This window comes from Miniopterus schreibersii (genome assembly GCF_964146895.1).
Source record: "Miniopterus schreibersii genome assembly, chromosome: 17".
Classification (NCBI taxonomy): Eukaryota; Metazoa; Chordata; class Mammalia; order Chiroptera; family Miniopteridae; genus Miniopterus; species Miniopterus schreibersii.
Genome location: NC_138117.1, coordinates 29,322,417 through 29,344,590, shown reverse-complemented (window position 1 = coordinate 29,344,590; position 22,174 = coordinate 29,322,417). Strand labels below are relative to the sequence as shown.

At 39.6% G+C, this 22,174-nt stretch overlaps 1 protein-coding gene across 3 annotated transcripts in view; it reads right to left on the bottom strand.

Annotated features, from left to right (window-relative positions):
• The window catches only part of HNF4G (hepatocyte nuclear factor 4 gamma), a 91,943-nt gene extending 70,501 nt beyond the window's left edge, over nt 1-21,442 (bottom strand). The window contains exon 1 of one of the 3 annotated variants that reach the window (XM_081116262.1): nt 21,192-21,442. The gene's annotated coding sequence lies outside the window, so the exon portion shown is untranslated. The remainder of the gene's footprint in view (nt 1-21,191) is intronic. The other 2 variants (XM_081116261.1, XM_081116260.1) reach the window with 2 other exon arrangements.
• Between the last annotated feature and the right edge of the window lie 732 nt (nt 21,443-22,174).

The window sequence follows — 22,174 nt, the reverse complement described above, 5'->3', positions numbered from 1 at the left end:
ACAGTTTTTGACTGTTGTCCAAGCATAATTAACGCTAGCTTCCATTTAGGTCTCCAAAGTTTCCTGGTTCAGGCATTAAACTGCTTGCGATACAACCACCTTTGTCAAAGCTTAAAATAGCGTGATGAAGAATAAAACTAAATTCATTAATGGAGAGAAAAAAATTAGAATTGATGTCTTTTGAAATAATACTCGGTGAGCCACTGTGAATGCTTTTGGTGCCACTGATCGACTCTCTCTTCAACTGAAACTGGAAGGTCAATTAAATAATGTGGACTCTTACTGGTGCGGAGCTAGAAACTGAAACAAATTGGGCTGCAGAGATAAGCCCCTTCCCGGTAGTAATTAAAAGTAAAATGAAAATAAGGGGCCTACTAATAGGCACATAGGACCAAAGGCCAGCAAAATAGAAATACAAAAGCAGCCATGTGAAAGACGCATATATGCTAGGAAAACACCAGAGTTAAGTGCAGAACACGCCTAAATATAGAATAGGGTGCATTTCATTGAAATTTAATCAACTTCATCCAATTAGATTTTCTAAAAATGTTCGTTCATTGTTTGAGGAACAATATTAAGCATTATTAGTAGTACTAAAAAACTATGGTTGATAGCTAGGAAGTTATTTTTAATTAGTAATTTGATATTTCAATGTAAATGAAATATGTCTATTATTTAAAAATTGTAAAATATAAAAAGGTAAAAAGAGAAAAATAACCTGTAATTTTATCATCTAAATTACCCCTTTTAGCCTGAACGGGCGTGGCTCAGCGGTTGAGCATTGGCCTAGGATCCAGGAGATTGGGGTTCGATTCCCGGTCAGGGCACATGCCCGGGTTGCGGGCTCCATCCCCCGTCGGGGGCGTGCAGGAGGCAGCCGATCAATGACTCTCTCATCATTGACGTTTCTTTCTCTCTCCCCCTCTCCCTTCCTCTCTCTGGATCAATAAAGATATATTTAATAAATAAATAAATAAATAACCCCTTTTAATATTTTCTCACATTAAAATACTATCTACACATATATACAGTGTGTCCCCAAAAAATGTATACATACTTTGAATAATTACAAAGGCAGTGTTTATTAAAGTACATTTCATTTTCAAAATGTAATAGAATCTACTTAAAGCATGCATGCATTTTTGTGTATAATATATATGTGTTTACATATACATTACATACAAATGCAAACATGCACATATTATACATTCATGTATATAAATATTTGCTATATAGAGATTATTTTATATTTGGAGTTTTTTTCAAATTTTTTCTTTTATTTTGACACTATAATATGCTCTGTACATTGTCCTATATCATTTTTTGAAAACATTCTTTTCATGGCTCAATGACAAACTGTACTGATTGACTACATCATTAATTATGTTAAAAGAGCAAAAAACCCAAGAAGTGGAATCATTAAGTCAAATGGTAAGAATTTCTTTACAGATGTTGACCCACAATGTCAACGTCCTCTCCACAAAAGTGATTATTTTCCTTACCCACCAGTATAGGAGTGTATGAGGTGGTCACAGCTCAAACACCCACTAACTTCAGACGTTAGTCTTTAAATGTTGCAAAACTCAGATACTCATTTGGAAAGTAGTGACAATAAATGTACTCATCTTCTGAGTACATTTTAGGGTTTCAATGATTATTACTGTAAATATTACAGCTATAACAAGTAATGGTATAATGCCAACATGGTATTATTTTTGTTCTTTGATGTTATTTCTATAATTTATTGGAAAATTATAAAGTAATGCCGAATTTATCTGATTACCAGTTTGGCAGAGATAACAAGTCATTCCACAAAAAGATTTGTAATTGGGCACGCTATTTGGAATTAGAGACCACATTTCCCAGCCTCTCTGAAGCTGGGCATATAGCCACCTGGCTAAGTTTTCACCAATGGGATGTAATCAAAAGTGATGCTAGCTACTTATGTGTCCAGGCCTTCAGATATAGTTCATGAAGTCCTCTACTCTCCCCTTGGCCTTCCTGCAATCTGGAATGCAAAAGTGCCTGTGATTGAGCTGCAAGGATGCAAGGCAAGATAATGCCCTAGGGCAAAGGGCCATAAAACTAGGGAACTGCCTGCTTTTGTAAATAAAGTTTTATTGGCATGGTCGTACCCATTTGTTCATGTGTTGTCTATGGCCACTTTTACCCTACAACTGCAGAGCTGAGTTATTACAACAGACACCATGTGGCCCCCAAAACCTACAATATTTGCTATCTAGCCCTTTTCCAAAAAAAGTGCCCAATATTGCCCTAAAAGATGGCAAAGAAACAAGATATAAATAAGCTGAGTCCCCAAATGACCATGTGAAACACAAATATCATTCAACCTACACCAGAGATTTTGGGATTATGTGGGAAAGAAATTAACTTCTATCTTATCTAAGCTATTCTTTAGGGTCACTTAGTTCTAGCAGCACACTTCTCATCTTAACTAATGTACCAGGAAAGCTGAGTGTTTATAAAATTATGCTATTTAAGTTAGCCATTTTTATTGAAGTTTGAGAATTTTTTTTAATTTATGGAGTTATTTGTACATTAGGAATTTAAACCTAAGTCTGTAGTATTTATAGAAAATAATGTCTGTAGGTGTTGCTTGATTTTTATGTTTCTATATAGTTTTTATAATATTTATCTTCTATCAAATCTATCATTACTTCCCCTTACAATTTCTTACAGTGTTTTATATTTATGAAGTTTTTCTTATCGTAAGATCAGATAGATATTTGTCCTTTTTTGTGTTTTTATTATATTTATACTTCACTCATTTTTTTATTTCCAATGGCATCCTGCCAGCAGTACTTTTTGAATAGTTTCTCTACAGATGTATTATAACTTACATATTATAACCACATATTCAATTTATATCGTATAGTCATGTGTTATAGATTTATAAGCAATCAGATCTGTTTCTGAGCTTTTATATTGTTCCATTGCTGTATTCTTCTTTTCCTATATCAGTATCGTAGCATTTTAACTATAGTTGTAGGAATTCAATTATATTCAGTATGGAAAGTCACCCTTTTTTATTTATACTTTCAGTTTCTAACACTGGGGGGGGGATGTTTTTTAAAAAATTTTTTTGTCAAGTGATAAATATAAAATAAATTATAATTTGTTTAACACAACTACAGAGAAAGATTAACAAATGTTCACAACAGAGGTTTTAAAAAATCACATTACATTACTTATACCATATGCTCTCATTCTGAAAAGAGAACTTGCAAAACATCTAAATTCTTCATTAAAGTGAGGCTAAGACAATTTTTGCCTACTAATATATAACATTAGACTTTTAATATGTTTTCTCATATAGTTTCTGCAATAATTCTGAGCAGTTTTTACTCCATTTTCATTTTAGTTACTAGAAAACTGGATAAAGCAATTAAATGCTCTCATTAAAACTGTGAGGTCACTAAAGAGCAGAGCCTGAGATTGGCCACCCTGCTCTCTGTCATGATTTTCTGTCACAGTGATCTGAGCATTTGTTCTATAAGGGGTCTGGCCAACTCAATGAATGTGGGCACTTTATTACATTTTTTATCCCAAAACACTTTAAGGGCTAGGCTTTTATTTATTTATTTTATTATTGTTATTATCATTATTATTATTATTTTGTTAACCCTCATCTGAGGATATTTTTTTCCATCAATTTTTAAAGAGAGAGGAAGGGAGAAAGGGAGAGAGAGGGGGAGGTAAGGAGGAAGGGAGGGAGACAGAGAGAGAGGGAAATATCAATGTGAAAGAGACACATCGATTGGTTGCCTCTTGCAGGCAGCCCAACTGGGGTGGGGATGGAACCTACAACCCAGGTACATGCCCTTGACCGGGAACTGAACTCATGACCCTTTGGTATGCAGGTTGACCCTCTAACCAATGAGCGACACTGGCCAGGGCAAGAACAAGGTTTTCAGGCTTTTATGATTAAATCCCTACACTAAAACTCAGTATAAAATAATGACCTCCTGTCCATCATAGGCCTTAGAATATTTAAGGGCATTAATTTTTGAATTAATTTTATCATTTTTCTGGTTGGAATGAATCAAATATATATATATTCACGTGGACTCAAAGCTTTATAATTCTGAGTTTTCCCATTCAGGAATGTCTTCCTATTCACATCTTTTTATAGGTCTTTCAGAAAAGTCCTATTTTTTCAAGTCATGCATATTTATAATTTTATTATAAAACCTATGATTGATTTATATGTAAATATATTTATATATACCTGTACATGTAATAAAATAAAATATCTGTTCAGTTTAATAATAATAATAAAATAAAGGGCCTTAGTACCTTTCACTGACTGAACCCCCACTCTGGGAAGTAAATTACTACCCTGCGCTAATAATTTCTTACATTTCTTTTGAGTTTTACCACATGTCTATGAATTCATAACATGGAAGTACCATTTAGTTGTTTGTTTGGGTCTTTTTATATATGGTCTTTATATTACCATAATGTATTCTTCTTTGGCTTGATTTTTTTTTTTACTGAACATTGTGTTTATGAGATCTACCTGCTGATGGATAGTGGAGTGATTTATTTACTTTCTCTGCTTTATAGTAAATCATGAAGACACCACAACACATTTATCCATTCCACTATTGATAGACATTTTGGGGTGTTTCCAATTTTTGCTCTTACAAACAGTGCTGCTATAAATATTTTGGTATATGTTTCCAGGTGTACATATCAACACGTGGTTTGTAGGCCCAAGCCAGTTCATAAATTGTGTGTTACAAGTCCATGACAGGATTAAGTACAGATATGGAAGGAAACCATTTAAAACCTTTTATAGTAACTGGACTTTGCTGCACTATCCAAGCTCACCATCAGTGAGCTCATCTCATTTAACAGGGTTTCACCAGTTTGACAGTGTTAAACTCAGGTGGTGAGTCACCACATAACAAAAACCACAAAGGAGTCATGAGTGCTAGGACCACATGATGGTTTTAAGATTAGATTGGTAACTATAACCCAAAAGTGAATGAATATTGGAGAAAACGTGACTACATACATATTGTATAAATATCTGTACATTATGATCATTGATACATCATGTCACCTCCTATTGCAATCATGTGGTATCACATGCTTCTCATTCAATGAGCCTCGAGTAATTGTAATTACTGAATTAATTAATGTCTATCTTTAGCAGAAAGTTCTATGAATACAAGAATGTTAGTTAACATACTACAATCTCTAAGGAATATTTTATTTTTAATTGTGAAATAAGTCAGAAAATAAATTAGGTAAAGATTAAATATTAATAATAAGTGAAGCACTGAGTAAGATTACCCAAGTGAAGAACGAACACTGACAGTGAGAGCCCCATTTGTGCCTCTCTCTAATCGCATACCCACCTGCCAGGTATATACCAAAATAATTAAGCATTAACATGAGATTTTGACCATTATTTCCACTCTTCCTTTTACAGAACATAATTAATAAAAATGTTTATTTTCACTTTGTAAAGTATATGACTGTCTAACCACTATGCTGTTCACCTGAAACTAATGTAGAATAATATTAAATGTAAATTGTAATTGAAAAAAAAACAGTTGCTAATACACAGTTCTCGCCACACTGTGACAGATTTAAAATAAGTGACTATTTTAGTTCTAATGCAAAAAAATTAACATTCATGAACTATATAAAAAGGTGCTTACATTTTCTCATTTTTGAAATTATGTAAAAGGAATCATATTCAACATATCCTTCTCTGATCTGCTTCTTTCAACACAATTTTATGTTTCTAAGATTCAACCATGTTGAGGGTATACCTCGAGTTCATTCATTCCTGCTCAATACGGTATTCCATTGTATGAATGGAAAGGAATTTTTTTTGTCATACCATTAGTGGCATTGGGATTGACTGTTGATATCTGCTATCATATTTCTGTATATGATTCATACATGTCCAAGAGCTCGTCTAGAGCACATAGAAGAAAAGAACTGCTGGCCTGAAGTGCTTCAAAAGCCTTCAGAGTTCATTAAAATCAGTTGTGTGTATAGGAGTATTATATAATTTTGTTTTCTGCATTTTTCTCAAAATAACCCTGCAATTATCGAAATCAAACATTTAAATTTTTTTATCTATTTCATTAATATATTCATTCAACAAATATTTATTGAGGCACCCACTCTGTGTCAGGTACTATACTAGAGGCTAAACTATTCTTAATTTTTTATATCCTGCTTCTTAGATGCTCAACAACAAGGCCCACTCACGGGTCTTCAGAAGGGAAAGTTCATTCTGATACTAAGAATCTATAAACAGCCAGTACAAGGTATGTTGTAAATTGTTGATGAAAGTGTCCTAAAATAATCACACTATTACTGTCTCACTTCTCATATAATAGCAAATACCTTTAAATATTAACTCTAAATTTTTTTTTTTTTTCAAAAGCAAAATCACTTAAATAACAACATGGAAAAGAACACATGGACCTAAAGTGTTTAAATCTGATTTTTGTCTTGCTTTAAAAATAAATCATTGCATTTCTCTCCCACCCTACCATGACCCAAGGCCTAGAAAGGCCTTTACATGGCTGAGTTTTAACAAGTGACTCTAATACTCCCGAACATTTAAATAAACATCCATGTGGTTTGATCGGCACCAGAAAGGTCCACAGACTCGGCCAATCATTACCACTTCCCATCTACTCTTTTCACTTGACACCCTTTTATCTTCCAATAAATAAGAATTACAACCACAGAAACATTGTCTGGTCTGCACGTCGGCGATATTATTAAGCCTCAAACCGTGGCTCCAATTTTGGTGTCCCAGAGAGGAAATATTTATTGCTGACACACCCTAACAAATAAAAGCTGCCTAATGACTATGCATGCACGCCTGCGTGGAAGGAATTTTTCGTGCTCACTTCCTGGTTCAGAGGAATAGGAAAGGATACAAAAGAATCACCTGAATCATTTAGAGAACGTCTGGCCATAGGATGAGCAGAAGACAGAATGCACAAGAACAGATTAAGTTCTTTAAAACGTACTGTTATCATAACCTTGCTTAAATAAAAAGTGTATTTTCAAAATCATGCTCACTGATATGTGTGTGTGTGTGTGTGTGTTTGGGGGAGTGTCGTGTGCTGTGCTTACCTGAACAATGTGCACGAACGATACATTAAACACAGTGTCAGGGTACAGTTTCACTGAGTTGGTCAACATAAGCAAGTGCCTACCTGTCTGTGGATAGTGTGTATTCAGTATTAGGGGGCACGAAGGGATCACACAGGGCAATGGGGAATACAAAGGGGCCAGTGAAGATGTGATTCTGGGCAGACACAATGGCATGAGCAAAACCCTTGAAGGATAGAAGCGAAGGTGTTTATGGCCAAAATAGTAATAATAATTGAATGTCATCTGTATCTCAATAAAATATTTATTTATTACTACTAATAGAAGTCTAAGCATTTAGGAACATATTTAAGTGAACTAATAGTTACACAGTTTCATTTAGAATAAATTCCCACAGAAAGAAAGGGAATTGTCAAAGGCAGGAGGGACTTCCTAAGTTTTGTCATAAATGAAAGAGTTTGTAGATTCAACTAGGTTGCCACTTTCCTTATTATTCATTCTCTCCCCTTTTTGTATGATGAGTGTAATATTTTTACCAATTTATGATATAAAACTATTTCTACTAGTATTTTAAGTGGACTTTAAACCTTAAAAAAGAAAATACTCGCCAACCATATGTATCTTCTGTGACCCAGTCATTCCACTCTTGGGAATATGCCCATCACAAATGAGGGCTCAGATGCAACACAAGACTAGAGTATGTTCAAGGCAACTTTATTTGCAATAGCCTCAAACCGGAAGCAACTCAAACGTCCATCACCAGCAGACTGGGTAAATTAATCGTTATATATTCACCCAACGTCACACTATAGACCAAGGAAGAAGAACAAGCTACTAATAGACACAGCAACACAGTAAAATAAGTAAATTTAATCTGTGTCTGAGCAGGAGCCCAGTGGAAATTTTTAGGGAGCTGGAAATACTCTGTTTTAGGTGGCAATGGTTATATTTTGCACGTGTAGAAATTTGAGTGTGTGGTTAATATTAGCTACAACTCAATAACAAGAAAAAGGGGTTATTTCAATAATCAATGAAAAAAATCCAAGTACAAATTACTCATGATAAATAAATACAACAAAGGCATGCCCGCAAACACACATAGACATGAGACTGGGCAAAGACGTGCCACAGAGGAAATGGGTATGTGCTGAATTGAGGGGTAACTTAATTTTTATTCAAAAAATTCCTCGAATGTTGTTATAATTCTGCTCTGATAATTAAGAACAGGTCTAAGCACACTGAGAGTTTCAAGGACTAATTAATGTAAACTATTACTAGAGGACAGATCAAGAGAAGGAACTATATTTCAGATGAAGTGAGTAGCTGAGGAGAGATGGGGGGAAGCAAGCCTTCTGAATTATGGCCAATGGCCAAGCTCTAGGCAAAAGCTCAAGGGGGTGTGCAGTGGGGTCTAAGTGTGTAGAAAAGCAGGATACCAAGGAAGAGTGGCTCCTGCCTTAGAAGAACAAATTAATCTCAGAGATGAATGTGGGCGCTCAGGGCCCCAGAACAGCATCGCTGCCCCTGGGGGCTGGGGAGGGCGCGGGCCTGGGCGCCTGATGGGCTCAGGCAGGAAGCACTCAGAGCCAGGCCCGCTGCTAAGGGGCGCTGGGCGAATATCAGGTAATAACGCAAGAGGAAAACGACAGTCTGCGGAGAAAGTGAAGAGGAACGGTCCACCTCCCTGCATTTTTTTTTTTCTTTCTGAATTTAGCCTTTTTAAACAATCAAACTCATTGCTTTATGAAAGTTATACTTAGCTCAGTCATGATTTTTGCGTCACTCAGAAATGCAGCGTTAATTTTACCGGTGTTCACGGAAGCCCGATTTACACCCGCGCAGCTCGGTAGAAACTGGGCACGAGGCAGTGGCGGCGGGAGCAGCTGCTCGCATCTACCCCGCGCACTGACCTCCACGTGCGGCTCAAAGCTAACGTGAGATCCGGAGCCCAGTCGCCATCGTCATCTACAAAATCAGATGCATTACGGCGGGGAAATGCTAGACTTTGGGGTGAGCATGCAGCAGAGCCACGACTGCTCCCGTTAAAGCCCGTCATCTGGACCTGTTCCCTCCCCACCACAGCAAATGAAGTACAATATAAGTGACTGTATTCGCATCCCCCCTGATCTCGGTGGCATTTCGTTAACAATTTCCTGTCTTGAAATGCGTTGTTTGGTTCTCCATTTCCTCCCCTCCAACACTCTTGTGCTCCTTTCTCCAAGTGGAACATGATGTGGTGATGAATGGACAGGGAACCTCCCCCATCCATCCACCTCCCAGCTCCTGGCAGAAACAAATAAGCAGAAACAGCACAAACCTGAAAGACTTGCTTAAAAATTGCTTCTCCAAAATGCAAGCACAGTATCTGCTTACATTAGACCTCGGCGCAACTTAGCGTTGCTCTTTAACTTCCGATGGTCTCAATGACACAAATATGCAGACCTGCAGGGCCTCCCTCGACTGCTGCTTCATCAAACACTGACCATTTACTCAGAGGCCAACCTGGGGGAATAGCAGTGTGTACATACGGCGCAGACAGTAGAAATAATTTCTTTTTAAATAACAGACTTATCTCCAGATTATTCATGAGAGGTTCTTCTATGTATTATTCAGTGGCACCAGATGGCATCCTCAAGCCACATCAGGTTTGGCCGTTTGGCCTAGCTAAAGAGACTGGTCAAAAGGGAAGATGCATTATGCCAACCGTGATGAGGGTGAGTGTTAAGAGAGGGGGAGGCTTTCTAGAGGTCAGCATAAATGGTTTGGGTTTGGGGTTTATAGTCTAAAACGAATATAAGCGTGAACTGTAAGGAAGGTCTGAACACAGAGGCTTGCAGTAAGACTAAATCACTTAGGGTTACCCTGCTGTTGGAGCTGACTTGTGCCCTCCCCTGGCCCCTGCTTCCAAACTTCCTATGTTGAAGTCCTAACCTCCGCTACCTCAGAATATGACTGTAGCTGGAGATAGGGCCCTTAAAGAGTAATTAAGATAAAATGAGGGCAGAGGACTGGGCCCTAACCTAATACGACTGTCCTTAAACGAAGAGAGTAGGATACTGACACAAGGGAGGGCCACGTGAAGACACCAGAAGACAGCATTTACAAGCCAAGGGGAGAGGCCTCAGAAGAAACCAACTTTGTGGACACCTTGACTTTGGACTTCTAGCCTCCAGAACTATGAGAAGATACGTTTCTGCTGTTTAATGTACCCAATCTATTGTATTTTGTTATGGGAGCCCCAGCAAACTAAAATACCTACCTACAAAAATATTTTATTCATTCTTTTTCTTCAAGTAGAAAACAAAGTATTTTTGAGATAAGTTCTGCGCACTTTCCCAATATCTGGTATATGCTACACCAAAAACAGAAACTATGGAAGCTGTTTGGTGTATACATTTTTATACAAGTAGATTTATATAATTTTAGATTGAATTAATATCCCTCAATTTGCTACCATTTTCTTGTTTTCAAAATTAGCTTCACTAATTTTGATAGTTACCCCCCTTTGCTTTTTCTTTACTTTGTTTCAAATTGACAAATTATTTGAGGAATAGTACTTAACTATAAGAAAGACACTTACAATCAATAATGGAAAATATAGCAAATGATTAAGAATGCTTAGGCTCTTATTTAGTTTAAACATGGAATGAGCATGTCTTACTTAGAATCTAAACACAAATGTGTATTATGAGCATATATACTAGCATTTATTATTCATGTATGTTATTTGTGTATAAAATAGACACATACATATGTGAATATATATATGTATATTTACATATATCAGTATCCTGGACTAAGTGATTTGTATATTACACCAGAATAAACCAATTAGAATGAGAATTATTTTTGTATTTATTTCTCCATCTAGTTTGTTAGTTCCTAAACTCCAGGGATTCTGTTTATTTTTTACATCCCTTAAGCCACTACATGTATTATAACAAATACTCAAAAACTCTTGCCTAATTAAATTATAATCCTTTTTACAGAGGATACATTATTATCACAGCTACTTCTTTCAAATATACAAGTTAGTTCAGTTTCACAAAATAAAATTCAGAAATACGCAGAAAGCCACAAAGTCATGCAAAATTGTTTCAGGCTTAACTAAGAGGGCTACACGGTCTGCCTGCATACTGTTTGTTCTCCATTTCAGCAAGTGTTTAAGGCACTGAGAGGGTGTGTATCAAAAATACTCTCCACTTAGATAACAATTACGTTGCAAGTTATGTAAGTATTCACTTTCTGAGAATACGTGAATAGAAGAAATATACGATCATTAAAATTCCTAAGCCATGTGGTAACGGGAAGGGCTTCAATATATGCTCTGTTTGCCAGGTATAAATACACTTACACTTCCTGTTCCGTGTGTCCCTAGTGAGGATCACTTCAGGGAGCAGGATTCTTTGTCCAGAAAGAAGCTGATCAACTAAACTAAAAAAGGAACATCATCTTTTTCCCCCAGGCCTTTTAAATTGTAAGCCTTGCTTCCCAAAAAGTTTCATTAAATAATCACTAATTAAGAAAGTTTTCCAACTAATATTTATCCATGACTCCTGAAGAGAAGATAGCAATGTATGCATATTTATAATTAACTAAATATTCAAAATGTTTCAATTCATCGTGCAAAACTAGGTAAAAGTTATTAAAATTGATGCCGTATGCAGCTGGTTTTACTTCATCAAACACGTGACTATTTAGATTTTTATTCCTGATTTAATAAATTAGTCTCAATTAAAAGCTCCAGTTCAGTGTTTTACAGTCTATTCTAACCTGTCTCAGAAGTCAATCAACTGTATTGTTTGTTTCTACATAAATTATCACATAAGTTCTTTTATCTCAATAGATGCTCAAATGAGTCCACTAAAATTTCATATGCTTCATATAAATAATTCATGGCACACACAAAACCAATTAGAAAAATTAAATTACCTTATTTCATTTTTAGCTTTAAAAGATACTGTGAGAACTGAGATGAGCTTAACTGCATAACAGCTTAGGTATTAGAGTTATTAGGAGAGGAAACGGTGTGAGCTCTGAAGCTGAAAGGCCTTGGTCCATACCTAACGCTCACATTTACTAGCTGTGCAGTCTCAACTGGGTATCTAACCTCTCTGCCTTAGTTTCCTTGGCTGCACTGAAGAAATAATAATACTTTAATAACTTTTTATACCTTAAAACGTGTCAGAATGAAACGATTTATGTGAAGTGCTCAGCGCTTAGTACACAGAAAGTGTTCAATAAATGTTAACCAGTCACAGCAGTCAATGATTAGTTATAGAATTAGTGTGTATCTATGTTTATAGTATGTGTGTATCTATATATATGTGTGTGTATATAAGTATTATTAACTTAATAAGAGGACTCAAGAGGGCAAGCAATCTCAGTATTTATTAAGTGCATTTGCCTTGTGCCCGACTCTGTGCTGAACTCTGTAAATGCCATCTTACTGAAGGTTCACAGCACACTGTGCCCGGGAGCTAGAGGGGCCCAGGCCAGCTGGCTAACATGCCCAAAGCCCTACATACAGTTCGAATCAAGTCTGTTTGACCCGAAAGCCTGCATGTTCTTTCTGTTGCCTGAAACTATTTAAGAATACAAACTTGATGAGAACGATTTTGCAAATATGTCTTAAAAGACATTCTGGTAGCCTAGCTGGTGTGGCTCAGTTGGTTGAGCAACATCCCATGCAGCAAGGGGTCGCAGGTTCGATTCCCAGTCAGGGCCCATTTGATCCTCACACATTAAACTCACACATGCACACACACACGCATGCACACACTAGCTAAAAGATATTGGCTCAGAATTAAAAACCTGTATTTCATATTGACTACACACACTTCCTAGTCTCAATGTCTGCCCACGGTTATTGCAGGACTTAAATAAAATAATGTAGGGGGTAAACATTATAAACTGTGCATATGAAAGAATTCTATAAGTTGTAAAGCTCAATTATTAGCATCAATGTTGTTATTGTATTGATATTTATTAATGCTAGTGCTCACCAAAAAGTTTAAACTCCACAGCATGACCAAAAAAAAGTTTCTATTTTCAGGCTCTTTTCTATCTTGTAAACTCACTGTCTACCACCTTTTCTTATTTTACCACACACTGGGTGCTCATAAGACCATAAAACCAACCTAATTATTTTCATTTGCATATACTATTCCTATTTATGACTGGTACTTCCTTTACTCTCTTTTTCTCTTGGTCAAATCCTACCCCTTGAACAATTCATATTAGGAGAGAATATTTTTAAACCTGTATCTGATAACAAACTTGTACCTAGAATATATACAGAAGTTTTACAACTCAATAATAAGATGAACAACTAAATTTTTAAAAGATGAGGGGAGATGCATAGGTTTTGAACTAAACTTCGAACCAAAGTATTGAACAAAACTTCAAACTAAAGAAAATACATGCATAGTACACAGATCACAAAAAGGTGCTCAGACTCATTAGCCGTCACAAAAATGCAAATTTAAACCACAATGACAGCTCACCACATACCTTTTAGAATGTCTAAAATTAAAAGACTGGCCATTCCAAGTGTTGGGAAGGGTGAGAATTAAAACTCTCAAACACTACTGGTGGGAACACAAAATAGTACAATTACTCTGGGACTCAGTTTAACAGTTTCTTCCATGTGATCCAGCCATTATACTCCCAGATAATTATATAAAGCAAATGAAAGCATGTGTCCACACAAAGACTTTGTAAAAGAATGTTCGCAGCAGCATTTTTTATAAAAGCCAAACACTGCAAACAATCCAAATGTTCAACAGATCAATGAATTAACAAATTGTGGCACATTCCTACAACGTCATGGTATTCAGGGGGAAAAAGGAATTGATTTATTCAACAGATTGAATGAATCTCAAAATAACTCACAACAGAATACTGTACGGTCCCATGGATATAAAATTGTAGAAAATACAAACCAATTTGCAGGGGCAGAAAGGAGATGAGTGGGTATCTCAGGAGCCAGGAGAGGATGGGTTTACAAAGGAGCGTGAAGACGCCTATAGCACTGACTATATCACTATCTTTACTGTGGCAACTGTTTCATGAGTACCTACATATGTCAAAACTTTTTAAATTGATCACTTTAAATATGCGCAGTTTATTATATGTCAATCGTACCTCCTAGATCTGTTCCGTTAAAAAGGAATATAGACTACTAATACATAAAACAAGATAGCTAAATTTCAAAATTATTATAATAAATTTTAAAAGCAAGATACAAAAGGCTACACACATGATTCTATTTATATACTGTTCCAGACAGAAACCACATCAGTGGTTGCCTGGGGAGAGGAGGAAGGGGCTGACTGCTAAAGGGCATAAAGGAATTTGAGGGTAGGGGGTGCAAAAAATGTTCTGTATCTTCATTGTGGCCGTGGTTACCTGAAGGCACACATTTGTCAAACTCACTGAAGTGTAAGCTTAAAAATAATGGATTTTAATCAATGTAAATTATATAATTATAATCTCAATATAATTATCTCAGTATCAATAAATTACATCCCTCTTAAATTAAAAATAAAGAATTCTTATGTCATCTCTTGTGCAACCAACTCCGGGAAAAGTTAGTGGGACTTCTGCTAGGTTTCTATAATCTTTCTTCAGTAGTCAACATTTGCACTTACCACAGTGAGCAGCAATATTTTCTTTCATATCCCCAACCAGACATGAAAACCTTAGGCGAGAACTGTTTCTAGTCATTGTTCCATCCCAATACAGAATGTGGTGCTTGGAAATGAGGTTCTCAATGCGTTTTTATTCTACTTTACAATTATTCATTCCTTCTCCATTACAATTATTCATTCAATGACTGCATCCTCATTAAGCCTGAACTGAAGGCCCAATTTAAAAAGCGGGCCAGAACAACAGAGTTCCTACCCTCAGAGGTCTCAGAGTCAAGCCTGGAAGAATGATTATCACATCACAACCACAGTGAAGTTGGTAATAATGGCAGGGAAAGAACAAGATACATTCGATGGCTCTATTGGGTCAGTACACTAGAAAAGATTTTCAAGGTAGCATCTGAGCAGACCTGCAAGGTAAGTGGAAGGCGGCGAGAATGACGGGGGAAAATTATGGGGATGGTGGCTGACTTTCAAACAATAGAAATAGCACTTCGGAAGGCACAGGGCACAGCGCATTTGTGGAACTCAAAGGTTATTTCAGCTGAAGATTTAAGTGAGGGACCTCAGGGAGAGAGAGACGAGGCTTGGAGTGGAAGTCCCATGGGGTCTAGCAATGTGAGGACCTTGGACTTCAGGCAAAGGGTGTTCCGAAGTGAACAAACAGTTGTAAATGGAGGAAAAAAGAAAATGATCAAATTGTCTTTCTCTATGTGACTCTAACTGCTGTCTGAGAAACTGACTGGATGCCAGGAAGACAAGGAAGGGGGGGAGCAGTTGGTTGTTGCAAAAATTTAGGTTAGGTATAATAATTACTTTGCTGAAAATCAGCCTAAATTAGGAAAACAATAGTCTACCTATGTACCTAAGAACTCACTTAAAGGACCAAATAAAGTTTAATTTTGCCATACAGACTAAGTTTTAAAACATGAACAACTTGCAGGAATATAATAGCTAAAAAACTATAAATTCCAAACGACCACGATCAAATCAAAGCATCCTGTACAACCCTAAAAAGCATGGATTTAAGGTCAGCTTCAACCCTTCACTTTCTCTTCAGTTCTTAAATTCACTGTAACGACCTTTGAAGCATCTCTAGATTCTCTTATCCTCATTGTCACCGGGGCACTGTTGTGAAAGCTTCCTACTGTTTCCCTGCCTCTTGTCTCTCCCTCTTTAATCTGTCCTCCAAAATGCCGCCAATTAATCTGAAGAAAAAAAAGGAGAGAGCTTTCTTTACACAATCTACTTACAGACTTTTGATGGCTCCCCACTGCCTAGACGGCATGGCCCAATCTTTGTCACCCACATTCAAGATCGTCAGAATTCGGCCCAGTGTTCCTTCCCCACATCATCTCTTGCTATTCCACCCATTCCACATGTAATATCCTCTGCCCCAAAGATCTTTCTGATTCCTCTCTACTCAGAAAGTTCTAATCAGGAAGTCATTAACTCCTCCATGAAATCTCTCCAGGATATTCAAACTATCCTTTGTGCTTCCGTTTCTCATGGTATTTCTATCTATGGTACTAATGCAATAGTTATCACCACATGGTATAGAAGGTGATATGTGTTTTTCTTCCAAGTAAATTATTTGTGTTTGAGGGTGGGGACACTGCTTATTTATATTTGTATTCCAGGCACCTAGCACAGTGCACATAAGTAAATTCCTGCTAAACTAATATGCATCAACTATTTGCAACCTATAGCTATGACACAAGGAGGTCAAGAGCACAAGCAAAGCACGCCCGATATGCAAGCATAAAAGAACAACACTCAAAAGTTCAAGACATTAAAAAAACTAAATTACCAGGTCCAGGTGATGTTATCAGCCAACACTTCTAAGTGATGGGGACACAATGCCTAGATGTCCATGTCAACGCTTTGCTATCATAGATAAATGTGATTCTTTTATATTGAAATAGAATGTAGAGAAAGTGTCAAACACTCAACAAATAGCATGCTCAGTTTAAATAATGCAGGAATTAATTAACCCAAATATACTTTGAGAGTCAGGACTATTATTCTCATTTTACAACTTTTTTAACTGAGGCACAGGTACTAAGTAACTTACTTAGAACACAGCCGGCAGGAGGCAGAGCTGAGATTCGCACAGAGGTGCGGATGTTCTAACCGCTGGACTATATGCAGGATGATCCTTGTCTACACTGCCTAGCTAAAGGCTCCATCTCCATGAAGTCAGGGACCACGTCTACTCTACTCATCACTGTATCTCCAAGGCCTATTAGAGGGCCTGGGCAGGTTTCTAGGGATCCATAAACTCCTGAAGTCATACACGATTTGTTTGCATATGTAAATATAATCTCTAGTCTAGGGAGAGTGTCAACAAAAACAAGGTGACACATTAAGAACTTACTATAAATCAAGCAGTGTTGAGATGTTTTATCTCATTCTATCACAACTACGGCAGGAGCACAGAATACATACTGGGTACTCAATAAATGCCAGGCACTGTTCTAAAAATCTTCATGTTTTAACATACTTACTTATCATACCAAGCCTCTGAGATAGGTATTATAATGACTTACACTTCAAAAATGAGAAAATAGAGGTTCAAAATGGTTAACTTGCCCAAGTCCCCTGTCCTCTACCCCCATCTTAGCAAACAGCTTGGCAAGAACATAAACCTCCCTATGTGACAACAAAGCCTTCTCTCTTGGCTTACATGCCATGAGTTGGTCATCCTCAAAGGCCTTCATGTCCCCCCAAATGTTAAGAGACACACAGAAATGAACTCCTTATGCATTTTCTAGAAAAACATCTTAATAACCAAAGGTTTTCAAGCAACACAACGCCAGAGGCTCTGAGCTAAGTCTCCCATGTGCAGAGCATACTGGATCCTCCTGTACTAAATACAAGGTAGGAAGGACAAGCAGAAAGTAAGGCAGGTCTGTTCTTTAAGGTGTAGCCATAACGAATGGGCAAGACAGTGTTGAGTTTCCAAAGTACTTACATAAGCATCTGAATGTGTACACCTGTAGCTCCTGATCCATCAGGAGCCAGGTGCTGCTGGCCCTTACAGACATGTTGTGACCTAGAAAACTGCCCTTCCCCGGGAATACCCGGCCAAGAGAAAGGGGACAGGCCTTGGCCTATGGGTCCTGTTAAGGTTCAGGTCTTTCCTTCCCCCTCTGTTGGGCACCCCTGTGCAGTAAGCAACATATGACCATATGGAGCAGCCTGGTTACTCTCATGGCCTAGAGCCACAGTGCCTGGATTTGAATCCCCAATTTTATCCCTTGTAGATGTGTGACCTTACTCAAATTTTTACATTTCTGCTTCTGAAAAGGGGGAGAATATTAGTATGAACTGCACAGGGTTGTTTAAAGAATCTGAAAGAAGAAAATAGTTATAAGTAACTTAGAACACTATGTAGCACATATTAAGGATTCAATGACTGTTAGCTAAAAACATATATTATGAATATTCCTACATAGTTTGTTCGGCTGAAAGAGTAAACCATATTTGAAACTTCCTGTGTCTATGCATGAGCTAACTGATACCAATAGGTGAGCGTTTCCATGAGAAGGGTGGAGAGAAGGGATTCTACAAGAATGCATCATTGTACACTCAGCTGTTTTGTTTGCACCTACAGCTTCTGAAGGATCCAAAGCTATGATATCTTATTTAAAATCATGCTTTCATTCCCAGGGAACTGAATCCTTTTTTTATGAAGGGGCAAACATGTTAAGTCAAGAGCCACAAAATCACACCACCAACTAGTAGACACACCATAGCCACATGTTTGCAACACAGACATTCTCACTTACCATGTACCAGCATCTCTAGCCATTCAGTGAATGAATAGGTTATGACTAATGCAGGGACATCTTTTAGAAGTTCAAAATAAGATGGTATTTTGAAATGCAGTTAATTCCCTTTCTACTTTATTATATTTTTAAAGCAAAATTCTCAAACTCTCCAAATCAGATGTTCCACGTCTGGTTCATATAATTTCTAAATATTAAACTATAACAATGAGAAATCAAATTTTCAACAATCAGATGGGCAATATCTTACATCATTATTATCCAGTGTTGGCAAGAGCATGGTCAATATACTGAGGGTACTGAGGAAGGCTCTTTGCAATATTTATCAAATTTAAAGTAAACATCCCCTAGAGCCAGCAATCCTCTCAGAATAAATATTCTGCAGTACCTGTGCAAAGATAATATTCACAGCATCACTGTTTGTAATAGTAAGAATTTGGAAAATCCAAGAGAACATTCTGAGGATATTGGCTGGCTACAGTGAGTACATACACTAGGAAAAAAGAAAAGATTCTTCATATATTGACAGACAAATATTTGAAAACTATTAAAGAAAAATAAATTTCAGAATGCTGGTCTGATATGAACCATTACCCAATTTTTTTAAATAATGAAGGAAAAATTCCTGTGGTTATACAAATGGAGGGACATAAACCCAGCCAGGAATGGTGGTTACACATATAGAGTAAAACAAGTAAGGGGTTCATTTTATATTTTACAGTAATTTTCATGTTGCTTTATAAGCAAGTAGTACTTTCAGAATTCATAGAAATAGTAAAAATTTTCAAAAGAAACAGGGAACTCAAAAATAAAGTTATTATTTAAACACAGCCATTAAGAAAAATCTTTGCAATCCCCAAAGTTAATTTGCGCTGTCTTATATTCTTATAATCACAATTGTAGAAAAAATTGCTTATGAGATGGTAATAGACACACTTTAGTAAAAGGGTTGCACTACCTTCATAAAGCACGTTGAGAAAAATTCCACAATTGTAGGCCTAAAAATGGAGCTTAGGAGGGATGGAAGAAGAGAACCAAAGGCTCTCAATTTCCACTGCACTTTAAAAAGTGAAAAATGTGTAGTTACAACCATTGGCCACCTCCCCCCCCCCCCCAAAGGGTACCAGAGAGGAGCCCAACCCCACGCTTGGCCTCTGACTTCAAAGGCACAATAAAAAGACTGATAGCTGGTGCACAAAAGAGGAAAACAGAAGAGGTGCGGCAAGAGGGTGGGGACAACGGGATTATTATGGAAAAATGGTGATAGCTGGAGAGGAACAGTATTTCAATGATGAATAAGTGCTTGTGCAGAGAGAGGAGAAACATCGTGTAAAATGAATGGAAAATGGGGAAGAAGTAGCAAAACCCAAACAGCCTGTGTGGCTCAGTTGGCTGAGCATAGTCCCATGCACCAGGAGGTCATCTGTTCGATTCCCGGTCAGGGCACACGGCCCTTTCTTGCTCAACGGTGCAGGAGGCAGCCAATTGATGTTCCCTTCTCTCTCTCTCTCTCTCTCCCCTCCTCTCTCTGAAATAAATAAAAACCTATTAAAAAACACACACAAAATCCAGAAATGTTCCTATCAGTGAGGTGTTTTGTTTTCAGGGCCTCCCATGAGTTAAGAGCTTCTGCCCTATGTGCCCTCTAGCTCTCACCCTCTTCCGAAAGCTGAATGGAGACTGTCTGTCTGCATGTTGGAGGGGGGCCTTGGGTGGTCTTGAGCAAGCCCTAGGAGCACAGGCATCAGGTATGAAGCACCTATTACATTCAAAGCCAAGGCCTTATCAGTGCTGGCTTATCCCGTTAGACATGGAGTGACGATCGCTTAGCTAGCACAATGTTTAAACAAGCTTGCAAAGAACATTTCTTCCCAAAGGAGGCTAAATGGTTTAAGTAGTTAAACATATATACACACACACACATGCATATAGGTAAATCTATGTATTTATATACATGTAGGTAAATGTATATATTTATGTACATGGAGGTAAATATACATTTATAGGTACATGTTGATTATATATAAATGTACATGTAGGTAAATATATTTATGTACATATAGGTAAATGTATATAGATACATATAATATATATAGTTTTTCCTACAATCTCCCAGCGGCGTCACCGGAAGACGCCCACTTCCAAAATGTCTCTAAGAGGACCCACGGGAGCTGAGACTGGAGCCAAGGCCGTGGGGTGATGCTCCAGGACCAAGCCCCTCCCCACAAACCTGCACCGTCCACAGGCATCCAGACGCCCTAGCCTCGCCCCAGGCCACCAAACTCCACCAAAGCCCCCAGGGACCTGGCAGCCACGTGACACCAAAGCTTTCCCTCCCAAACAAACCCCACTTTCCTTTTACTCCCCCCTCCCCGCTGCCTCGCCGCGCGTGCCCCTGGCTGCGTCGCTCCAGCCCTTTCCTCTGCCCGCCCCCCAAGCTGCCGGAGGCCTCGGGGTATCTGCTCCCAACCCGCCCGGCCTAGGGGGGCCTCCGGCTGGCCCCTCCCTGGCGGCGCCCCTCCTCCTGCCGCGCGAGGGGCTCCGGACTCGCCCGGGGCGGGGGACGCGGGCTCGGGCGCGGGGCGCGGGGCTCGGGGCGCGGGGCTCGGGGCGCGGGGCGCGGGGCGCAACTTACCTGCGCGGAGCGGCCCCGGGAGCTCCAGCGTCGCCGTCAGCTGCGCGGCGGCCGCCACATCTCCCGGCCGCCGGTCCCCCACCCACCCCCGCAGCCGCGTCCCGGCCGCACTTTTCCGAGCCTGGGAAGCCGGCCCCAGGCGCCGCGGAGGGGGTGGGGGTGGGGCTGCGCGACTGGGGCGCGGAGGCGCTGGGACGTGGTGGTTGTTTGTTTGTTTGTTGCTCCGGCGTCTAGCAGAGACTTTAGACCATATGCTGGGAGGATATTAGCTTTGCTCGATGGCGACAAGACAGCGGCCTGACTCTCGCCGTGCGATCGATTTACTGAACAAACTGAAACGTGGGTGGGGATGTTAAACAGTAACCAGCGGCCTCGGCGAGAACTGAAAGCGCTGAGGCCGCGCTCGTTTCCCTGTTCCCAGGGCCCGGCGGCCCGCGGCAGGGCCGGCGAGTCCCGACCAGGGCCTCGGCTGACCGCGGGCGCTCGGGCCGCCCGGAGGCCGCGGGAACCCGCGCGCACCCGCCACATGCCCGGTGTCCGCCTCCCGCGCCGGGCGCGCCGCGGCTCGGCCGTTCCTGCGGAGTCACCGCTCCCCGCCTTCCGCACCTGGGGGCGGGGGGGCAGGTGCCGCCGGCCGCCCGGGGCCCAGCGCGGTCGCGGAGACCTGGCGCTGTCCCCTCCCTCGCGGGGTCGCGCCCGGGCTCAGCGGTGCCAACCCCGGGGCAGTGCGCGGGGGCTGGGGAAGCCTGCGGACCCCGGAACGCACACGGAGTTCCGAGCCAATGAGGGCGGGAAAGGGCCGGAAGCGCTATTAAAGGGAATTTAACAGGATCCGAGGGACTGCCGTGCGGCCACGCCGCTAGGGGAGGCCACAGCCGTTCCGTTAAACTGCGCGCGAGCCGCGGGGTTCCCCTCTGCGCCGACGCTGGGGGCCACCTTGCTCGGCGCGACGGCCGGGGCCGCGTCTAGGGGGCTTCGGCGGT